Genomic DNA, 12,009 nt, shown 5'->3' on the forward strand with positions numbered 1-12,009 from the left:
GGATGGGTTTTTTTATGGCCAGTCTTGCTAAAAATAGTCTTACTGCCATATTACAAAACTAGTTTAAAAAAAAAAAAAAAAAATGCAATAGTTGCCAAAACCTCCAAGCATCAAAGTTTCTTCAGCCTTGGCCAGAGATTTGGTTTGTTATTAGTATCAGGTTTTTTAGGTAATGTCTTGCTATATCTGGCTGGTTTGTAAAACCTCTGTGCCTCAATTATGCCCACAGCTGGATTCATTGTTGAAAAGTTAAGTAAGTCATGAAGACCCTACTCTACAGCATTATTTGGTTCAAACTGTTTGAATATTAGCAAAACAGCTTTATGCATGTCCTGACTTGCAAGTTCCTTTGAGCCCAGGAGCTAATAGCCGTTGTTGTGGGAATGGACATTTAAACTGTCTGCCTAGAGCAACTGACAGTGTCCTAGACATTAAGAGGAGATTTTGCTGTAGGATTTTTGAAGTGGGATAGATTTTTTGTTTTGTTTTAACTTTGGCCAGACTATCCCATGCACTTCTGTAGGTCAGCTTGAGCAGTACATACCGAACATGAGGAAAAACCTTACCCTGAGGGTGACAGAGCACTGGCACAGGCTGCCCAGGGGGGCTGCTGAGTCCCCTTCTCTGGGGATATTCAAAACCTGTCTGGACACGATCCTGTGTGACCTGCTGTAGGTACCCTGCTTTAACAGGGGGTCGGACTAGGTGATCTCCAGAGGTTCCTTCCAACCCTGACCGTTCTGTGATTCTGTATTTTGAACTGTTTCCAACTTGGTTAAAGGAGTTTTACGGTGATTGAGGAAACAAATGTCCAAGTTCTTACAGATCACTGCCAAACAAAACTGATCTCCTCTAACTCTTTCAGAAATCCACAAGAGATTTATCCTTCCTGTGTTCTTCTCCACCATGTCTTTCTAGGGTGAGTCTTTACTTTGCATGATAATATGCATCCTCAAAGGAATTAGTAACGCGTTTTTTTAATTATACAATTTCAAAATAGTTTTAATTTCTGAGCATTCGGTTCTTCTCTCTTACTCAGTTTCTGAACGGAATAATACCAGCGTGTTGTATTTGAAATGCCTTTTTAACCCTGGTTAAATCCCATTCTGGATTACTTGTAAAGTTGGCATGTTATTATCCAGCTGACAGCTTTTTAGCTTGAGGAACAAATGCCACTCTGAGTGCTAAACTACTGCATATATAGAGAAATCACTGTTCAAATACAACCGAAAAATTAATAGGCTGCTTTGTACTAACAACTTTTTTATTAAATAAGACTTACAGTCTATGCTGGTAGCCTGCTGTCTGTCGCAAGGAAATAGTAAAACACTGTGGAGTTCCTAGAGATGTGGGAAGCAGAGTCACGTTGATCTGGGTTTCTTGTTTTCAAATTAATTTAAATTTACTGATGACTGAACCACTTGGGGAATAGTGGCAGACTTGGTTTCTGTGGATCTATGGCAACAGAAGCCTGAGCCCTTCTCCTGTGCGCTTTGGCCTGCGATTTGCTGGGTGCTCAGCTTTGAGAGGCAGCAATAGGCTTCAGCTCGTTGGAGTTTAGGTTAAGCAGAAGCTAATGTCTGTTTCTGGACATGGCATGCCTGCATGCTCAGAACCTTTCAAGTTGAGTTCCGTGGATGAAACCCCAAGTTCACAAACCCTGTGGAGAGATTCAGTTTTTCCAAACTTTTTCATTCTCTGTAGTAGAGTTGCTTTTGGTTTGCATCCATATGAAAGGAGCATTGAGCCTTGCCACTTTTGATAAAGTTCCTACTGGAAAAAATATGTGTTTTAATTCTGTCCCAAAGTTGGGAAGTGCCAGGAAAATTGTCCCTTTCTGTTGAGAGAAAGCCTGGAGCTATTCAATTTTTGTTTTAAAAACAAACAAACAAAAAAGTTAAAGAACTGCCTTAAAGTTAAAAATACAGTTTGAACTCTCAGCAGGAAACCAAGCACTAACAAAATGCTACTCTGTTGTAACCCTTGCTGAAATTCAGGGTGAGATGCCAGCTGAAAGCAGGCATGTTTAATAAAGTAACAGATATTCTGAGTTATTTAGAATACACTTGCTAATCCTTTTGGCTGGAATCCTGTTTTCAAGGTATGCAGTCTATGCCAGTCTCTGAGCTGTGTACAGAACGTGTTGGCGTACACGGATTGAGTTGCCGTGCAAGGCTGGCCGTGTGCTTGGGAACACATCTGCTGTTTCTAAATGTGAGGCCATGCCAACATAGTCCCATGCTTAGCTTGGAAAAGCCAGCCTCTTGCATCTGCTTGTGGTCGAATTAGTAGTTTTCCAACACTTGACACTTACTTAGCACTTGGCATATTTAGAACGCTCTACTACTTGACCAAAATAGGTCTTTAAGCTTCCAGTTTGAAACTAAAGTGATTTTCCCGCTGCTTTGGAAAATACAGACTTGCTGCTCTTGTGCAAGAACTTTCCACCCTGCAGGGAAGAAGAAATCCTAGGGAAGGCCGTCTCCTTTGCAAGCTAGTGTCTGGCTGCTGACCTCCAGAAGTGTTTTGGTCAAGCGTTGGTCCTGGGAAGCTTCAGGTGCCTTCAGCTTATTGATTGCAGAGCAGGCACTTCAGGAGCAAAACTTGTGAAGAAACGAAACGGGTCATTCGGGTGAGCTTCTCTGAAAGCTTGTGTTGAGTGGCTGGTGATCCTGAAGGAGAGGCACGTACCAGTTCGCAGGCTAGGACACGTGTGGTTGTGAAGCTACGCTCGGAGATGCTGTAGTCGTGTATGCAAACGAAAATACAGCACGGGCCTCGAACTGGAGGGCTTGTTGCCACGTTTGTTTGGGAGGCAGTAGGTGACTGGTTTGCTTCAAAAGCAAAGGGGTTCTAGGGATTTAACTCAGCTGAGGAGGTGGCTCCTTCCTGTGTAAGTTCAGATGATGATGGGACAAGCGACCCTTCCTTTGTTCAGCAGATGTCTCCCTCTCAGGCCAAGATGATGTTTGTGCGGTATGTAAGCAGGGGAGAGCGAGTGGTGTCAACGCGTTACTGTACGTGGACTCTCTATTAGCCGGCACGTGTTTTTCCAGAGACCGTGGCAGCAGACGGTGTACTCCATCTGATTTCCGTTCTTGTTTCTAATTTATTTTGAGAAATTTTTTTTTCTCTTAACAGGCTTGGACATTTTTAATCTGGATAGCTTTAAAAGGGGAAAATATATTAATAAAGAGTAAAAATAATTAATATATATATGCTATAAATAAATATTTTGGTGTCATATTTGTGTTACATGCTTGTATTAAATTTATTTTCCTATCAGGCAAAACTCTAAGTACTCTCCTTACACTGTTGTTAGGATACAGTGCTTTTTAGAGTATGTGAGGATATTTTGAAACGTTTTTTGATGTATTAATCTTTTGGCATCAGGTTAGAATACAAAAATTCTTCAAGAGTGGTTTTTAAAAAAAAAAAAAAAAAGAAGAAGAAAGCACACAAACAACAAAAAAAATCCCAGTGTATGCTATGGTGTTTAGGCTGCATGCCTTCACACTTACCAGTTGTGTTGCAAGAGATTCTTCTGGTTTTATGTGTCCAAAACACCAAAGCACCTCCCTTCCCCCTGCCACAGATCTCCTCATTGTTCCAGAAATGTATTTCACTTTTCAGGCCTCAGTTGAAAGGAAGAATGGTCAGGTCTTTTAAAGATGAAAAAATAAAATTGCTATAGGTAGGGATGAATTGAAACAAATAAAATAATGCATTCTTCTCATGCATCTCATTAGAATCTCCTTAAAGTAAGCATGTTGTACAGTATCTCACATTTTATGTGCACATGTGTATATTTACATGTGTGTATAAAGTGTTGGAACAGTGATTTAAGACGGTAATTCATTATCTGGTGTGGAAAGTGTTCTGTTACTTAGGCAGCTCATCTTTGCCTCTCTGCAAAGCCTAAAGGCTTCATCACAAGATGTCAGGGTGCTGTTCTGGTGGGTGCACAGTAGGTACATGTGCCCACTGCATGTACAGCTGTTGGGGAGGATGGGCCTGTGTGGGGAGTATTTCCGATGTGAAAATCTCAGTTTTTCATGATGTGGAGCCTAAGTTAATTATGTCATTTTGTTTAGAAACAGAAGAAGGAAGCTTTTGTCTTAACAGCAGGGACTAACTTCAACATCTTGAGAAATGGCAAAGATCACCACTTTCATCACTATTTCGTTCGTCCCCATTGCAGAGATGGTTGCAAGACCCACCAGTGCAGCACGGTTCAGTCAGATGTGTACTGTAGGGAAAACCTGCCCGCTTCACGTGACTGATCCCTGCTTAAGTGGTTTATTGTTTTGTTATCAACAGGCAATTAGCTGGCTCTCACTGAACTATACACTTGGGATTGATATCTGCAGTGCAACAGATAAAGCTAGACAATATTGTTATGAAATGTCAATACGTGCCTAGAAATTTCTAAACATCCTTGTGTAACCCAGGTGGGTGGCAGGGTCGTGCCACCCCACTCCTGTACGTTGCACATCCTCATGTTTTCAGCTTTCTCTGACATGTCTGCCTCACGGGCTGGTTTTTCTCCCCGTTAAAAGTCTCCTGGTACTTCCCTGGTTGGCATTTAATGCGGTTGATTGTTCTCTTCCTCTTTACCCAGAGGCATTTCGGACAGCTTGGGTATCCCACTCCCCCAGCCCCTCACCTGCTGTGCTGTCCCACCAGTTTTTATGGTGGTAGGGCTGTAGGTGCCCACACAGGTGCTTTCTCTGAGGACCAGCACCTGGCTCTCCGAGGCTGGAACGACAATGCCTGTCTAAACTGAGGAGCTGCAGTTTTTAGGTGAGATAACTTTAATGAAATGGGTAGGAGGCTCCCTGGTCTGAGCCAGCGGCCTTACCCAGCATGGGCAGTGGGTTTCAGTACCTCTTGTTGGTGTGACACCCGCCATCAAAGACCTTCCCTCTTGCTGGGCAAGGAGCATTTTGTGGGCTCAAACAGGATTGATGTGGGCCCCCTTCCACCCTGAGTTTAGCGTCCCTTCCACAAAAAAGAAAACGTGCACTTTAGGAGGAATGTAAGTCTCCAGATATATTTAATTTCAGATGTATTTTATATACTTTTGTGATTGGCTTCAGCTTTCAGAGGCGTTGGAGCCACTGAGCTAACTGAGATCAGGCGGGGCTGCCTGTGGGCAGGCTGGTGTAGGGGCTCTCCATCACCCTGTCCCTGCCTGCTGTGATGCCCCCTGTGCATGCGGGAGTGTCGCAGCACTTGGGGCACTGCTGCCTGAGCCGGACAGCCACGATGAGCTCCATCAGCAGCTGGGCTTGAATCCTCCAGGAGGAGCTCCGCGTTCGGCCTGCAGCGGGGAACTCCAGCTCGAGAGGTTGCGGTTTTCACACCAGACCTGATTTCAGTCCTATTGCTCGTGCTGGAGGGGAAAGGTCCCTCTCGGGGCAGCAGGAGGGGAAAGGCCCTGCCCAGGACTGCTGCTTAAAAAGCAGGGAGGAACACTCCCACCCTCCTCACAAACTCCCACTTTTGCAAAACTAAAGCGCACCTTTAAATACGAACCATCATCTCAGCTGCTTTTGTGGCCTCTTTCTTGTCTCTTACCTTCTCCTCTCCATGGCGACCTTGGCTTGGTTCCCTGCTCTGGGCTTGCAGATGTGCAGGACACAGGCCCTCAGAAGCAGATCTTCACACAGAACTTTACCAGCCCCCTCCTTACACCCTCATGCCACAACAAACTGGCTAAGCCAAAGATTAAATCAGTTACAAGTACCCATTTTCCAAGAGGAAGTCAGCCCAGGATGATGAAGGGACTTAACCTCTTGAACGCCAGTTCAGCTGATTGTGCTTTGCAGTGACCATCCACAAGCTGGATGTCATTGCAACACATCAGGAACACTGAACTGCAAAGAGGGATTTTTCAATCAAGTGTGTGTCTCTCGGCCCTTGCTAGGGTTCAGAACATGTCTGTAGCTGTGCAGCCACGTCAGCGCTGCATTGGGTTAGGTGAGAACATGTGGGACATGCCTGAGGGAAGTATTGCAACTGTTGGTTTTGAGGCTGTTGAGGACATTCGAGTGTAGAGTTAATCAGTTTGTACAGAATGCTTCTCCTGAAGGAAGACAATAGGCTGGAGAGAGGAAACCGTAATAGGAGAATATCAAGAACAAGGAGAATAAATCACATAGATAATGCTTTGATTCTTTCACCATGCTTTGCAAACATGCTTGTTTACACGGCACAAGCAAGAGCTTGAGAGAAAAAGCCCTTCAGATCTTCAGCCCCAAGAGGCTATTAGAGTGGCTTGGCTAAGCTAAAATGGTGGCAGTGGCAAATATCGAATTTGACCACAAATGCAGGTAAAAAAAATTCTGCCTTCAACTTGGGTAATTTCTGCTAAAACAAATAGCAGAAACTGCATATGGATGCACAAGTAAAATTGATAATGTCACTAGTGACCTTGATATGGCTGTGATGCAAAGTTTCAGAAGTTAACAGCTGGGTGTGAGTAGCAGAGACCACCTCGCACTTTTCAGGTTAAAACCTTCAGCTCCCAGTGCTTTGCAAGCTCTGTCAGCAAAATGGGTCTAATCAATTTAGTTTCCTGAGCTGGGAAAAAAAAAAAAATCCTCCTGCACAGACCAAGAAATTCTGGAAAAGTTTTGTAATAGCACTAACCTGAAGTCAGATTTTATCTGTACCTTTTATCAGACACTTGTGGTTGAACACAGAGGGTTTTATTTCACAAAGATGACAATAGGAGGGAAAAAAAATGATGGGGGAAAATGGTAAGTAGTCAAGACATGAATTTATGTAGCCTGAGAATCTGCCTAGAGCACATATTGCGTCTGAATGAACTGAAATCTGAGCCAACAGCTGCTTCAGCAGAGCAGAACAGAGCAGCCTCTTTGTTGAGAGAAGCAATCTTGTGCTCTGACCTTTTGACAATCATGAGTCTTGTGTAAATCACATCATTTGAGAAATGAAAGATGTTGGTCTTTCCGTGGTTTTCTAGATAGAGAACTGAAACACATCTCTCAGAGGATGCCAGTAGCTGACTACAACATGCCGACAGCAGAGGGAACAGTCATTATTTGCACATGTTCCATTTCTCAGGTTAACTCACAGCAAGGTCGAGCTCAATTTTTCATTCTTTACTACTCCTTCATAACACATTACTTCGCACATTAATTTTGTGACACTTGACCTTTTTTTAATTGTCTATTTGAGTAGGGACAATTGAGTCAGATCTGACTGGTGCGAGATGCAAACGCAGCGATCTCCACAAGAAGCTGGCTTATCTGGGCTTTTCTTCTACACATAAGCAGAAACACCACCTCTCTAGACACATCAGCATCTTAATGGCTGACTTTATATTGTTTTTCAAAAGATCACATAGAATGAGACAGTTTTCTCATCTGCCTCTTCCCACACAAGTTATCTCCTTTCCCAACTCAAATCTAAGAGGAATGGCATGATGTTTGTTGTTAGGTTTATATCACCCTACAAGCTATGCTATTAAGAGTTCTAAATTAACAGTGCACATGAACACACAAAAAGTAAACTTCTCAGGGCAAGACTTTCTCTAAATGCACAAAGCTGTTGCCATAACAGGGTCGATCTCTTGCCTGATGCCTCTGCTTGTCCCTGTTTATAGGCATACTTATACTACAGAACGTGCAGGAAAGGGAGACCCCTTCACATCACAAACTGTCCACCCACAACCCCGATATCAGAAACACTGAGAACATCTAGGAAGGAGTCACAGGAAATTTGGGAGGACCAATCTGTAGGAGGTTTGCCACATGTTGCAACTGCTTCCTAAACTGCATTGATTTATTTATCTGTATCTATCTAGCTATTTATTTATTTTTTGAACATGCAAAGCAGTAATGAGATCTTGAAAGGTCAACACGCAACCTTCTCCTCATAGGCACTTGCCAGATGAGCAATGCTTGACAAACGCACATTAACTGCCAAACAAACAACTGAGCAGCATCTCATAGTCATCCTCAGCATTTCCATAAAACAGCTGTGGCAGCTCTGGTTTCTTCTAGATGAAAAGCATTAACTCACAGGGGGTGCAGGGACCAGAGGCTTGCTTCCCCACTGCATTAATGTGAACATCCTACATTTTCAGTTTGAACTAGTAGATGAAAGGAATATTATAGGCTGTAGAAGCAGCTAATAATTTATGAGCAGGGATGTTTAGACCTACTTGAAACCCAGCCAAGATATCCCAAGACATAGTCCATGCATACAGATAGGAGTCTCACCAGATGAGCGAATCATCTCGTTTTAAGCTGCTGACAAGTCTATGGGATCAGCAGTAACTCTAGGGCTACCTCAACTGACTTGCTGTGCAATCAGGGTGAATCATGTAATTGCTTTCTTCCTCATTTTCCCTATTTGCAAAGCAGGTGGAGCTACACCACTATCTGTCAGATAGGAAGTGGGGACAAGTCCATTACTTGGAGAGCATCTTGGTGATCTGTGAGTCACAGGAGCGCTGGGTGCAAACTAGCAAGCATTTAAGATCTCCAAGAGGAGCTTAAAAGGGATAAAAAGGTGTGTGGAAAACCATGAAAACATGGGTTAGAGTACCACTCCTGAAGGCTTAACAAAGGGCTGTGCAGAACCGGCTGACTTCCCTTGTGACAGACGAGACTCAGCCAGCACTGGGAGCTGAGCCCAGCACCCCATTTATCAGGCCAGCACTTTAACCAGATGAGCCACAGCACCCACTGGCAGGGAGGCCCACCCTGACAGTCTCCATGCTGTGGAGGGTGCGCTCTTCTCTGGTGATGCACGTTCCCCTCTCCTGAAGCCGAAGGGTTTGGCTCTGGCTACCAGTGACAGTGCTCTTCAGGACTGAAGTTATTCCTGGAGTTTTCCAATCCCGGTCCCATGTCTCCTCTTTCTCCAGAGCCACACTGCCCTGCTTGTGGTTTGGGCTCTTTACAAGGAGCACCACAACTCCAGCCTAGGCTAGGTGCTGGGATATCCTCAATGAGGCAAGTCACACAAACAGGGGCAGGAAGAGGGTGAGGAACTGGGTTACACACGAGACAAACGCGTTACAGACTAGCTTTCTGCCTGTAGATTGGAGGTTAAAGGTATAAAAAGAGAAGCTTTGCCAGTTCAGCTAGAACATAGTTAGCTTTCCTGAATTGTCCTTTTAGTGCCAGGTGCTGTTCTGTCAGAGAGACTTCATGGTAAAAGTGTTCATTATCTGTGAAGTGTGAACAGCGTACACGTCAGGTTTTCTGATTTATCCAGCTACACAGAATTACATTTGAGGACTCAGTAACTTTGGCCATTTGCATAGCTCCTTCAGCCTTCCTGCTATCTCTACATGCCAGTGAAAAATACCCTGCCTGCACACACCCTGTGCTCTGGGCAGCCTAAGCGTGGCTCTGACTGACCCTTGTTAAATGCAATCCTTCAATACTAGCATCGCTTTATCTGCTGATGCTGGATAAACCTGCAGTTTGGAGCTTTAAACTGTGCCCACCAGAAGAAAAAAAATGCTTTGTATGTGATGTGTGGGGTTGTGGTTAGACACATCTCAGGATAGCCTTTTCCTGACTCTGGGACAACCATCGGAACGGTCCTGAATTCATCAGCCCAAGAAGTTTTGAGAGAAAGATTTCCTATTCCAGTGTAACAGTCCAGCTACCCAACTGGAAAATAATCTATAAGCTAGCAGCAGGATAGATATGGCCAATGGTCACATCCCATCTAAGCAGGGATGACATAAGTTTGTTATGTCTGCCTATTACAAGACAAGAATACGTTAATCTTTTACTGTTTAGAATAAAGGACCGCATTTTTCCTACATTTTCACTCTTCCAAATCTGGACAGTTGCATCAGAAACAAAAGCTAAGTCAAACTTTGGAAGAAAATGGAAAACATTTAACAAAAGCTCTCGCTTAGTTTGTTTTCCTTGCAACACACAGCCCAAGAAAGACCAAAAACTAAAGGTTGCCCTTTGAAACAAGACCAGGATAAAGGTTAGCACAGCAAGGGGTTGCAGAAAACACCAGTGCTACAGAAGAAGAAACCCTGGGAGGAGGTTCGTGAATGGGTTGAGGTAACAGAGAACCTAAACCCCTCACAGCACAGCATCTGCGCTTAGCCTGTAGCTGAGGCTAAACTGCAACAGTCGCTCTGTCACCCAATGAACCGTCACCAGCCAGGGAGGGGAGGCAGGGAAAGGAGAGCAGAGCCATGGGTGGAAGGGAAACAGATTTGATGAAACAGCACCAACACCAACAGAGACACACAGAATTATACTCAGCCAAATGAGTATCTAGTTGCCACAACCGACTGGAGAGCAGTCCTCAGGAGGAGCTGGAGGAGGACCAGTAGGAACCTCACCAGAACCCCAGCAGGCACCACCCCAAGGAGCTCCCTCTCCCCAGCAAACCTCCCCCTTTATAACGACCATGACGTTACGGGACGGGCTGCACCTGGAGCTCACTCAGGGCAGCTGCCCTGGCTGGCTGGAGCCTGCCCAGCACGGCTGGGTGGGATTCTGTCCCAGCCAAACCAGGACACGCAGAAACGTACATTAGAGGAGAAGTGATTCTGGTTAGCAACGGATCAAATGAATTTTCACCTTCAAAGGGGAAAAATCCTCAAGTGTAAACTATGGACAATGCAACCACCCCCTTATCTCCCCTGCTTTTTCCACACTCTCTCATCTTTTCCTTCAGCTAGGAGATTAAGATCCTATGCATTAAAAACGTGATGGAGAGAATAAATAAAAATGTAGAACAAAAAACTCTACTGGTCAGCATGTTGGCTGCTCATCCAGAACACAAACTGTTTAAAAGAGACCTCTTTTGGAGAGAGCTCCATTATCAGTACTCAAAGTTCAAACACAGAAACACGGATGTGAGGCTACAGTTCGGATACCCCAGCATCCCTTAAAGCAAGTCCCATATTTCACAGGGAAAGAATGTATCTAGTTTTGAATGTTGGACCTGTTTAGAAATCTGAATGTACAAAGGGACAAAGATGTAATTGAGGTATGGAAAGTGGTCAAGTACTGGAACATGCTGCCCAGGGGAGCGGTGGAGTCACCATCCCTGGAAGTGGTCAAAAAACGTGTTGCTGTAGGGCTCTGGGACATGGTTTAGTGGGCGCGGTGGTGTTGGGTTGATGGTTGGGCTTGATGATCTTTGAAGTCTCTTCCAAAGTAGTGATTCTGTGGTTCTGTGAGTAACAGGAAGCAAGACCCCTAGATCTCTTATTCCATAAACACAGCATTTCCTACAGGATTCTTCTCTTTAGTGGCGATTCATGACCTTGGACTATCTGTGTTATCCAAAAAAACCTGAGTGCAGCAGCCACAACTTCAGAGAGTAACTCTTCAGAATCCCTCCCCCAGCGTGCATTAGAGCCTGCTGTAGCATAGGGGAAAAACCCCACGTAACTCTTCCTATAGAAAGTTGCATTTGTTATCAGTTCTACTAGAAATACAAATTTCTGGCAGGATCTGCTGCTGCTTCAGAGCTACGTTTCAACAGAGGACTAGAAACCGCAGAGAGAAAAATTAAACTAGTTAGTGGTGTAACGAGACACACGGAGTAAAATCAAGTTGGGACAGACATACCACCTGGAATGGGAGCTTTCCATGTCCCTTTTCTCCACAACTATGACCCCCCCAGAGCCACAAAGAGACCTTAACACCAAGTGGCGAGGACAGCAGCCAACAGAGGACACACAGTGCAGGCGATTCTCTCTGACAACTGCCAGGTGCTGCTTCATAAATTAGCGAATTTGCTCCCTTCCCTTGCGCTGGTTCGATGGGACTGTGATGAACGGCTGTCACAGCGGGGAAGGAAGGATGTGGGTTTTATAGGCATGTGTTGTGGATTCAAGGCTAGTCAGCATTTTCTTAGTGATTTAGCAGCACAAACCGAAAGCAGAGCAGCAGCATGGCCGGACTGCAAATTCTGTGAAGGATAAAAAATCCTGCAGGATTATTAGATTTAAGATATAGTATATATAAAAAAGCAAAACCC

The sequence above is a fragment of the Leptosomus discolor genome, chromosome 5, assembly GCF_034619465.1.
Source record: "Leptosomus discolor isolate bLepDis1 chromosome 5, bLepDis1.hap2, whole genome shotgun sequence".
NCBI classification, from domain to species: Eukaryota; Metazoa; Chordata; class Aves; order Leptosomiformes; family Leptosomidae; genus Leptosomus; species Leptosomus discolor.